General features: G+C 33.1%; 1 protein-coding gene across 7 annotated transcripts in view; it reads left to right on the top strand.

The window, feature by feature from the left end:
- Nucleotides 1-11,491, top strand: part of LOC106881593 (protocadherin beta-15) — a 319,651-nt gene that overhangs the window by 210,802 nt on the left and 97,358 nt on the right. The window lies entirely within an intron of this gene.

Below are 11,491 nucleotides of genomic sequence, written 5' to 3'. Positions count from 1 at the left end.
ATATATATATATATATATATATATATATATATATATATATATATATATATATATATATATATATATATATATATATATATAATATATTATATATATATATATATATATATATATATATATATATATATATATATATATATATATATATATATATATATATATATATATATATATATATATATATATATATATATATATATATGTATATATATATATATATATATATATGTATATATATATATATATATATATATATGTATATATATATATATATGATTATATATATATATATATATATATATATATATATATATATATATGTATATATATATATATGTATGTATATATATATATATATATATATATATATGTATATATATATATATGTATGTATATATATATATATATATATATATATATATATATATATATATATATATGTATATATATATATGTATGTATATATATATATATATATATATATATATATATATATATATATATATATATATACACATACATACATATACAGGGTGTGGTGAATATATTGTCGTCTAAATTTTGAAACCGTGAAAGTAACACTGACATCTCATTTTAACAGATATATTTATCAAAATTACATAAAAATATCATGAAATACTAAAGACTAAATTTATTCAATAAAATCGCCATTGGCATCAACCATTGGTCTCCAGATGACTTTGAAATCTCCTGCAACTGGACGATCTCCTTGTTTAAGTTGATGAATGCTACTATAATCCTTGCCTTCAGTTCATCTTTGGTGTTACAAGGAGTTTGTTGGTCTCTCGCTCAACTGTGCCCAATACATAATAATCAAGGGGGTTGCAGTCTGAAGAGTTAGGTGGCCAGATGTTAGGGATGATGTGGTCGCAGAAATTGTCTGACAGCTATGACTGGGCTGGGCCTTTCTGCTTGTGTGGCATGGTGCAGAGTCTTGTTGCCAGACATAAGGTCTTCCATCAGCCACTCTCTTGACGCAGAGCAGCACTACCTCCTCCAGGTACTTGAGCGTGGGGCTGTTTGGGAAGATGAATGGAGGTATAATGTCAGCATCATTCCAAACACCATGATGTTGTCTGTATGTTTAATTTTTTTTCACTTTCAGTACATGTCCTCTGATTTTATTGTCTACAGATTGACACCCAAACACTCTGAAATGTTCATATTGTAGCTTCTAGTGCAAATGCCAAGTAGTATAGCATGTCGTTTCCAAATTTCTGGCAGAGTGAAATGTGTCATAGTGCTCTTTTTTTCACAGAGGGTACCCAACTGTCCCTATTATACTATGTAATGGACAAAATCAAAAACAAACAATGTGCATTCGCAAAATTAAAAATATAAAATGACAACAAATTACCCCTCACACCCTGTATGTGTGTGTATATATATATATATATATATATATATATATATATATATATATATATATATATATGACCATTGGTTGGGTGAGTTTTTGAAGGTTTTGAGGCAAATACTTTTCCATCCCATCCCAGCATGGAAATATATATATTATTGTTAATGAAATACAGTAATGTACTTTCATATCACTCACTTTATCACTTGATTTCTGACTGATCAAGTGGTTTCTAAAAGAATATAATATTGCATTTTATTGTAATATACTCGCTTTATTAAACAATTTATGAGTGCCTGTTTTTCTCCTGGATTATTAGACAATTATATATATATATTTCTTTTACATATTCCAGTCATTTGACTGCAGCCATGCTGGAGAACTGCTTTGAAGGATTTTAGTTGAACAATCAACCCCAGGACTTTGTTTTTTTAATCCTAGTACATACTTTCCTGGTCTGTTTTGCAACATAAACACACTAACACTTATTGTCAAGCAGTGATGGGGGAGAAACACAGACACAAATATACACACATGCACGCATGTGCACGCACACACATACATGTATGCACACACACACACACACATGCACAACGGGCTTCTTTCAGTTTCCGTCTTCCAAATCCACTCACAAGGCTGTGGTTGGCCCAAGACTATAATAGAAAACACTTATTCAAGGTACTACATAGCGAAACTGAATCTAGAACCATGTGGCTGGGATGTAAGCTTCTTTACCACACAACAATGCCTGCAACATACATACATACATACATACATAGTAAAGCAGCTTTAGAGAACTTTTAATCCATTTCTGTTCTTATTACATTCATACATTAATGTTTGTTCTTTTTGTTATCATAAAAACAATTTTGCATTAATTGAAGGAATACTCAGTATATTTGTGAGAGTACAAATTTATGATTATTTAACAAGAATACTATTGAGCGAGGTTTCAAAGTTTGAACTTGCTCAGCCATCATCATATATATATAGACAGATATTGTCAGTAGTTTATATATCTGAAAAAGAAGCATACTTTAAACCATTAGAGTAGTATTATATTTAGAAGATTGTTTGTTATGACTGGTTAGAAAGTGTCCATTGATTTCACACCTATAAAGTGCTTAACTTTATAGGCAACTTATCAAGCTCAAATGCCTCTAGAGAGGACCAGAGAGGTCATGTGCTCCTGGCCATTTGAGTCTGACAAATTTCCTATGCTACTAAGCGCTTTGTAGGTGCAAAACCAATAGTTACTCTCTGACTGGCTACAACACACACACACACACACACGTATATGTAGAGTTAAATATGGATTTTTCTTCTACTACAAAATCTCTTTTAGCCAAAACACACACCAAAATGTATTCACTGAAACCCCTTTATAAACAAAGGACTTGATGAAACATGTGATCCCTTTTTTGTCTTCTCTCTATTTCACTTGTGTTATGTATGGCAAATTTATGAATACATACACCAATATATTTTCAATTAAACTATAATACAAAAACGTTCATTATGTGAAAATGTATTCTTATATTTTTGTATTTTTTTTTGCATACATACAAATATATAGAGTAAAACTATATACCCACCACCCTTATGCTAAAAACTTAAACTTATTTTGATTAAACAAAGAATATATATGTAAATACAAATTTAACACATTTTCAACCTTTTCTCAGCATTTTTCATACCTAAATACATACATATATGCAAACATACATATATGTATATATATATATATATATATATATATATATATATTATATCTACTGCACACCACATACATATATGGATGTATGTGTGTGTGTGTGTGTGTATGCAGACACACACACATATATATGCTTATGTTCTTTTGATGTTCATTTAGGCAACAAGAGGGAATGGCTAATTTGGATAAGGATCAGATATCAGGTAGTACGGAAAGAAGTCAGCGTTTGTTTTATGGTGTAATATTCATTTTATATTGGTTCATTTTTCTCTGATGACGATATTTAGGGTGACTGGTTGGGGCATGCAGTAGTGTAAGATAGTAGACTGTTCATAGTGTACAAAGGAAAAAGATGGGTGACTTTTCTGTAGAAATGGTCACTTTACTTGTCATGTGCACAGGTTTGGAGTGGGTGTGGGTACCGTGGAAATGTGCTTTTCTTGTTATTGTAGCTGCTTAATCCCTAGCCATTCCTGATTGTGCAGACATACGATCAAAAGAATTCCATCTATAATTATCGTGTCTGTTTGTATATCTGCAACTATAATACATTATCCAGTGGCCCCTTTCTTTGTTTAAGATAGTAGAGTGTGAACTGAGGGAATGTTGTTGTTCTTTCATCGTCGTCATAACTTCCACCACCACCATCATCATCATCATCATTATCATTTAACCCCTGAGCAGCACAGATCAAGCAGGCCTAGCCTAACCAAAACTTTTGACAACATTACCATCTTTGAAATATCTAATTGGATATAATGGCCGCAGGTGTGGCTGTGTGATAAGAAGTTTGCTTCCCAACCACATGGTTCCAGGTTCAGTCCTACTGCATGGCACCTTGGGCAAGTGCTTTCTGCCATAACCTCAGGCTACCCAAAGCTGTGTGAGTGGATTTGGTAGACAGAAACCAAAGAAGCCCATTGTATATAACATATATATATGTGTGTTTTTGTGTTTGTCTTTGTCTCCCATCACCACTTGACAACTGGTGTGGGTGTGTTTACATCCCCATAACTTAGTGGTTCAACAAAAATGACTGACTGAATAAGTACCAAGCTTAAAAAAGAATTAAAAACTGGGGTCAATTCATTCAACTAAAATTTTTCAAGGCAGTGCTCCAGCATGGCCACAATCTAATGACTAAAACAAATAAAAGGTAAAATATGATAAACAGAATTTATTAGTTACTTTGTACACTTTGACATAAATTTGAATCTTGGACTATTGAACTTCTTTTTTGTATTCTTTTAATTATCAGTAACCTTCTGATCAAGGTGTGACCTGACAGAATTATTAACTTGTAACACAAAATGCTTAGCAGCATTTCTTCTGGTTCTTTACATTCTGAGTTCAAATCCTGCAGAGGTCAGCATTGCCTTTCATCCCTTTGGGATTGATAAAATAAGTACAGTCATATACTGGGGGTAGTGTAATCGACTTGGCCTCTTCCCTCAAAATTGCTGGCCTTGAACTCTGCAATGAACCAGCATGCCATACAGGGGAAATGTTGTGATTTTGATCACTTATATGAAACATGGAAACCAAGAAACTGACCTTAAGAATCCTAGGGCTCAAGAGAAATTAAAAAGAAGAAAAAAGACCTCAGATCAGTAACAGACTTATCTTTTTTAAACAAAACAGAAATAGGAAAAGACATAAAACAAGAGAGAAGGAAATGAGAAAGAGAGAGGTTGTGATTAAGAAAACCATTTACATGAATTGTTCATGAGAAAAGGTCACCTGCTGTTGGATAGATGACAGCAACATTTCCTAAGAGGATTTCTCTATACTGGAAATGGCTTTAATGATTTCCTGTATACGTAAAAATTTTGCAAATGGAACAATATAACAAAGATTTCAGGAAACAGATTTAATGTTTCAAGAAATTTCAGTAAATAGCTTCTAATATTACCAGGACTTTGTGAAGCTTGTGAATATATTTCTTGAAGCAAGCAAGGTAGTTAGTTGAGTACAGTGACATATCCAAATGAGTTACCTTTTACTAGTTATTTCAATCATTGGACTGTGGCCATGCTGGGACACCATCTTGAAGGGTTTTGTAACCCACTACCACCAACAGTACTTACATTTTTAGTCTGGTAGTACATAAAAAAAAACCCAACATGTAAACAAACCAATGAGGTAGAGGTCTGCTTTTGGCAATGATTTCATGGGGACAACACTCGGGTCTGCTATATTAGCCTGAATAAGAGGCAATAGGGGGTTCAGCAAACTCAAGGATAGCCCTAGGCAGCATACACTCAAGCTATCCAACTGCAAAGGTGTTGCTGTAAGAAAGCAAAGAGCAAACACCATAAGGCATTTTTTCTGACATACAAGCAGTTTGCCCAGAATTCATCCAGGTAGAATTTGGATTTAGAATATAGAAACAAAATATAATTACACTAAGTTATTTACTTTGATGTCCTTTTCATTTCTCCCACTTCATTGATCTTCTTGACAATGATAACATTGAGAATTACTATCATACTGATTATAGTAATTATGCATTTTTAGATTGACACAGAGTCACACATTTGTAAGGCAGGAGCAGTCTTAATACATGGGCACACTAGGCAGTTGCTCAGGAGCCTCACAGGTCCAGGGGCCCAATTGTGATCTGTGTATTCTGTGGCTGACTGTCAATAAATAAATGCTATAAGGCCTAGTTGATTGATTTGCCCAAGGACCTTAAGATCTAGGGGGCCAATTCTAATCTATGTATGCTGTAGTTTGCTGGCAGTGAATACTATAGGGCCCAATGCATCGATTTGCCTGGGGGCTGGTCAGGTCTAGGGACCCAATTCTAATTTATGTGTGTTGTGACTTGCTGACAATGAATAAATACTATAGTGCCTAATGCGCTGATTTGACCAAGGGCCTGTCAGATCTAGGGGCTCAACTCTGAACATTGTGTATTGTGGCTTGCTAGCAATTCATAAATACTATAGGGCTCAGTTCATTGATTTGCCTGAGGTCTATAATGCTAAGATGGCCCTGAGCAGGGGTATAAATGATTGAAATGGTACAAGAATATTCTGTTTTTCCACATCTGCCTTCAAAATAAATAGTAAAGAAATTCATCCTGGTAGGATTTGGAAGTTACAATGTACAGATGAAACAAAATAGTGTAAGGCATTTAGTCAGATGTTCTTATCATGGTATCATAAGAGTGTGTGTCCTTGAATTTGTAAAACAGACCCTTGCACTCTATACAAGCATATACAGCAGACCAAAATGTGATGCCCCCCATAAAAACATCACCCAGAGTGGAGAACCTCATCTCTCCTCTCTCCTTTCCTCCCACTTAGCCATTTTATTGTATTCTTATTATTTCTGCCAAACACTGATCGTCTTGACTACAATGGTAATGAGGATTTCTTCTGAAAAAAACAGCCAAAATTTGTACTAAAGGGATTTGACCATTGATATCACATGTATTTTACTGACCCAAGAAGAATGAGAACTGGTGTCAAAGCTAATAAGATTGGAACTCTAAAGAGGGAATAACTGAACAAGATAGCATAAAGGGCCCTACGGTCAGAGAGGACTTTCACTGTTATTTGGGCAGTGATGACCTAGCAAGGCTGACTGGACATTTAACTTGTTTAGGTGGACAGTATATTCGTTTTGGCACTCGAGGCGAACATACGCTCACAGAAATATTTACATTCAAAATGAGAGAGAGAGGAGCAAGAGAGAAAGAGGAAGAGAGAAATATTACAGATATATACAAACATAACTAGATGCTCACATATACAAACAGAGAGAGAGAGAGTGGGGAGAATGAGAGAAACATTAGAATGACTGATGTCAAATAAGTCAGCATCAAATAAATCAGTGAGGCTAAATAAGCAGCACCAAAACACCTCACACACAGAGCCTTGATACTGATATACTCTTAGTCACATAATGCTTTCTTCACAATATGTATATATTCTGATTACATTCAAATGCCATATTTTAGCTTTCGCTAAGCTTAAGATCCACGACTAACACATCTCTATTGTACATCACAGCATTGAAAGTTTGCTCCTGTATCTATTACATACGACAAAGATATTATAGATTTTAAGGCAACTTTAATATCCCTTACTAAACGCTATATTGAACTGAAATCCCCAAAAGTGTATAGAAATCATAAGCCACAAAGGGATACGATAAAATCTTCATGACAAGCAAATAACTAAAATGTAAGTAGAGTGCTTACTCAGATAGATCAATGGTACAATTTAAAACAGTTAACTTTGCAACAGTAAGTTTAAACCCACCGTGCATTAAGTTCTAAAACCAAGACGTTCCTGTTTTCCACAAAGAACCACCATATGGTGGATAAGGGTAGGAGCTTTGGTTATGAGTTCAGTTCTAACTAAAAACAAATATATATATATATATATATATACACATATAAGTATATATATATACACACACACACATATGTATACATATTATACACACACATATACATACACACATACACACACAAATATATATATGTATAGAAATGTGTGTATAAACGTACATACACACATATATATATATATACATACACACCCATATATATATGCGTATGTATATATATATATATATACACACACACACACACACACACACATATATATATATATATATATATATATATATACATATACACACAAATATATACATATACACATATACATATATATATACATATACATACCATCAGAAGGGGATTTGACAGAATGTGGATGAATTTTTATTTCCCCAATAATAATTCATCTCTAAAATAGAGTGATGATGTAGAGGAGGTTATGGTTTTACTTAAAGTCGGTTTGCTGGGAGATAATGCGATACATTCATAAATCATTTCATCATGATAAACAGGAAAGGTACAAATATAGGTACTTAGATATCACAATGCAAATAAATTTGGTTCCATTTATGGAGTAAATGGACATTACTGTGAGAGAACCAACAAATTGCTCTTAGAAATGTATCCAATAAGAATAATGGTAAAAAGTTGTAATCTTGCTGAAAGGGGAATTACTAAAACACACACACACACACGTGCACGCACACACACACACACACACACGTGCACGCACGCACACACACACACACACACACACACACACACACACACACACACACACACACACATATGTATGGATGTATGGTGTACGCATGAGTGAGAGAAAGAGAATGCATGCATGTGAGTGTGTGTGCTTAATGCTGCCAGGAGATGTGAATGCATACATACGCTTGTACACATTTTTATCCATTTTAATATATCTTTATATCTATATCTATGTATATACATTTATCTAAGCTATGTGTGTGTGTATATATATAGTTATGTTATATATATATATATATATATATATATATATATATATATATATAATGCACATACACACATCTACATACACAGACATACATATACACAACTTTTGTAGGTATATATATATATATATATATATATTACACAAACATACATGCATAGATATCAATACAGTGATGTTCTTTTGATCCTTAACGAAGCGATGACAGAATGATGTTATAACATCATTCTGGAGTATACTTGATGGAATTTACTTTACAAAATATAGATAGACGCCATTGTCTTCTTGTTCCCACCCATTCCTTCTAAAGACACACACACACACAAACTTATAGGCATATACAAAGATATACATAAATGCATACATACACGTACATATAGATGAATGTCGATTAAAGACATTCTTTCTGTTTGAAAGACAATCATAAACAACACTAAATAGTCAATGGCAACTTAATTTATTGAGATAACCCATATCTTCTTAGAATGCTGCATCTATAGACAAAGATTATTGATTTGTATAACTTTTTGATTTATCTTCTACACATAAGAAAGACCAAATCTATTACTTACTGTTTTGATATCAAATACAGCAAAGAAAAATCATGAATTCAATCTCCCAGGGGGCTGCTGGGTAGTGAGTGACTAAGCTGAAATAAAAGACTTTTGGACTAAATTTATCACAATATTTACTTATGTCTTTTCTATCCTGCATATATTGGAATGGCCAAATGTTTAATTAGCTCCCTTATCAATCACGAGGCCTTTCGTTCGATCATACTATATGGCACCTTGGACAAAATGGCTTCTATTTTAGCGTCAGATCAAACCAAGTCATGTGATTAAAATTGAGTAGATGCAAACTTGCTGTGTGGAAGCTTCTTTTCATACAGACTGTGTTTGTAGTAGTTCAAAGGAGAGCAGCCTTGCTCTTTTATACATGGTGTGCTGCTGAGTTTACCTGAGTATTACATTGATATTCCTTTGCCTCCTACCCCTCCTCCATCTCATCACCATCATTGTTGTCATTGTCATCATCATCATCACCATCTGTGTTGTTGTTATCATCATTGCCATTGTCATTGTCATCACATTTACCATCTCCACCACTACCATTGCTACTAACCCTATCGTCATCATCACCATCATAATTGTTATTATTATCATCATTACTGTTGTCATTGTGAATATCATCATCAGCTCCACTACTACTACACCAATCTCCCTCCCCCCATCATCATTTCTCATCACTATTATCATCATCACTATTATACTCCCTGAAGTGGAGTACTTTACTGTAATGGATATCTAGACTGAGCTATGAACTCAGCATGAGCAGTGTTGACTATGGCAGGACCTGAACACACAACCAAAACAAATATCTACAAGGAAATTGATCAAACAACTCTAATTTTTCTAATGTTGAGGGTAAAACTGTGAGTGAAATACCAATCCATACACAAAATAACACAATCAGAGATAGAACCAATCTCCACGGTTGTTGGCAACTGCTTTCCAGTTGCTAATATTGATGTCGCAGGCATTCATGTCCCTTTTGCAAACATCCTTGTATTGTAAAAACAGTCTTCCCACAGATCTAATGCTCCTAGCAAGCTCTCCGTAGAGTATGTCCTCTAATAATAATAATAATAATAATAATAATAATAATAATAATAATAATAATCCAATAAAATACATTGTAATGTAAACTTAAAGACATTGAAATTATCAAGCAACTAAACTTAAAGCATCCAACTTAGGCACAAACCATGTCATACTGTGTTTGTGAGAGGATTATGTCAAGAATACAAGTCTGTAGAATACTAATCTACTTAGATAATTCCATTAATCTTACAACTGAAACATCAAAAATCATACAATTGAAATGAATACTCATTACTGAACGTGATTTAAGATCTATCCCCAGATATTACATTACAACAATGATGGTGATGATGATGATGATGATGATGATGATGATGATGATGATGATGATGATATACAAATGGTTATGGGACATTTGAAAAACATAAAATATTTTCTTGTATATACACAAATGCACAGATCACACACATTCATGCACACATACATACATACACACACAAAAGTTTAGATTTAATAAATATTATGATGATGGATTTTTCTATTGTTAAAAACAGACAATAGATGTTTGAAGTGTATATGAAGACATAAGGGTTATATATGTGAGAAGAAGAAGAAGAAGATATGGTGGTAGTGGTGGTGTGGTTTGGTGGTGGTGGTGGCAGCAGCAACAGTAGTAGTAGTAGTAATAGTAGTAGTAGTAGTTACCAGTGAATCATACTGAAAGCAGATGAGTCTGCTCCATTGAGGAGTACAGGGAGGGGGTGAGGATTGCAGGGAGAAGATTTTTTAGGAAGAATTTAGACATTAGTTTGAAATAAAATGATGAAGTCAATTCAGCAAGTGACTGGAGGAATCAAGTGTTATATTTGCAACAGAGAAGATAGAAATGGCATTGTCAGAATGGATGAATAAATATCAGAGGTTGACAACAGATAATAAGCTGAGTAGAGAAAGAATGAGGAGCCACGGGAATTAATTATTATTAACTGAAGAAATCTAGAGAAGAACATAAACATGAAAAAGAAATTTTGCCAAAGTAAAAGCAAGTTCTCAGAATTCTAAAGATTTCATTACAAAAGCTTTTATTTAGACAAGGAAAGAGAATTATTGCCGTAAATTCTTCCAAGATGATTAAATGTTAAATATGGAACCTTATTTGTTAAATGAATTCCTTTGCTTTGGGGTATACTCACTAGGGAAGGGTTACTTTTATTTCTTGAAGAAACTGAAAATAATAACTGTCTCATAAATTTTTGAAGTACTTTGAAATATTAAAACTTTAAACTTATTGATTTCTAAATATATAAGCACCAGATGGTCTCATCTTTTTCTGGGAAGGTTTATAGGAATATATTAAATCAATCTCAGTACTTGACTGATATTTTATTGTATTGGACTCTGGAAAAAAAAAGTGTCATAATAAAATTTAATGAAGATTTAATAAAATTTAATGAAAATTCTTATAAAAAAT

Source organism: Octopus bimaculoides, chromosome 14, assembly GCF_046866305.1.
Source record: "Octopus bimaculoides isolate indiv1 chromosome 14, ASM4686630v1, whole genome shotgun sequence".
In the NCBI taxonomy this organism is placed as follows: Eukaryota; Metazoa; Mollusca; class Cephalopoda; order Octopoda; family Octopodidae; genus Octopus; species Octopus bimaculoides.
Note: the sequence above shows the minus strand (reverse complement) of the source record. Positions and strands in the feature narration are given on the sequence as shown.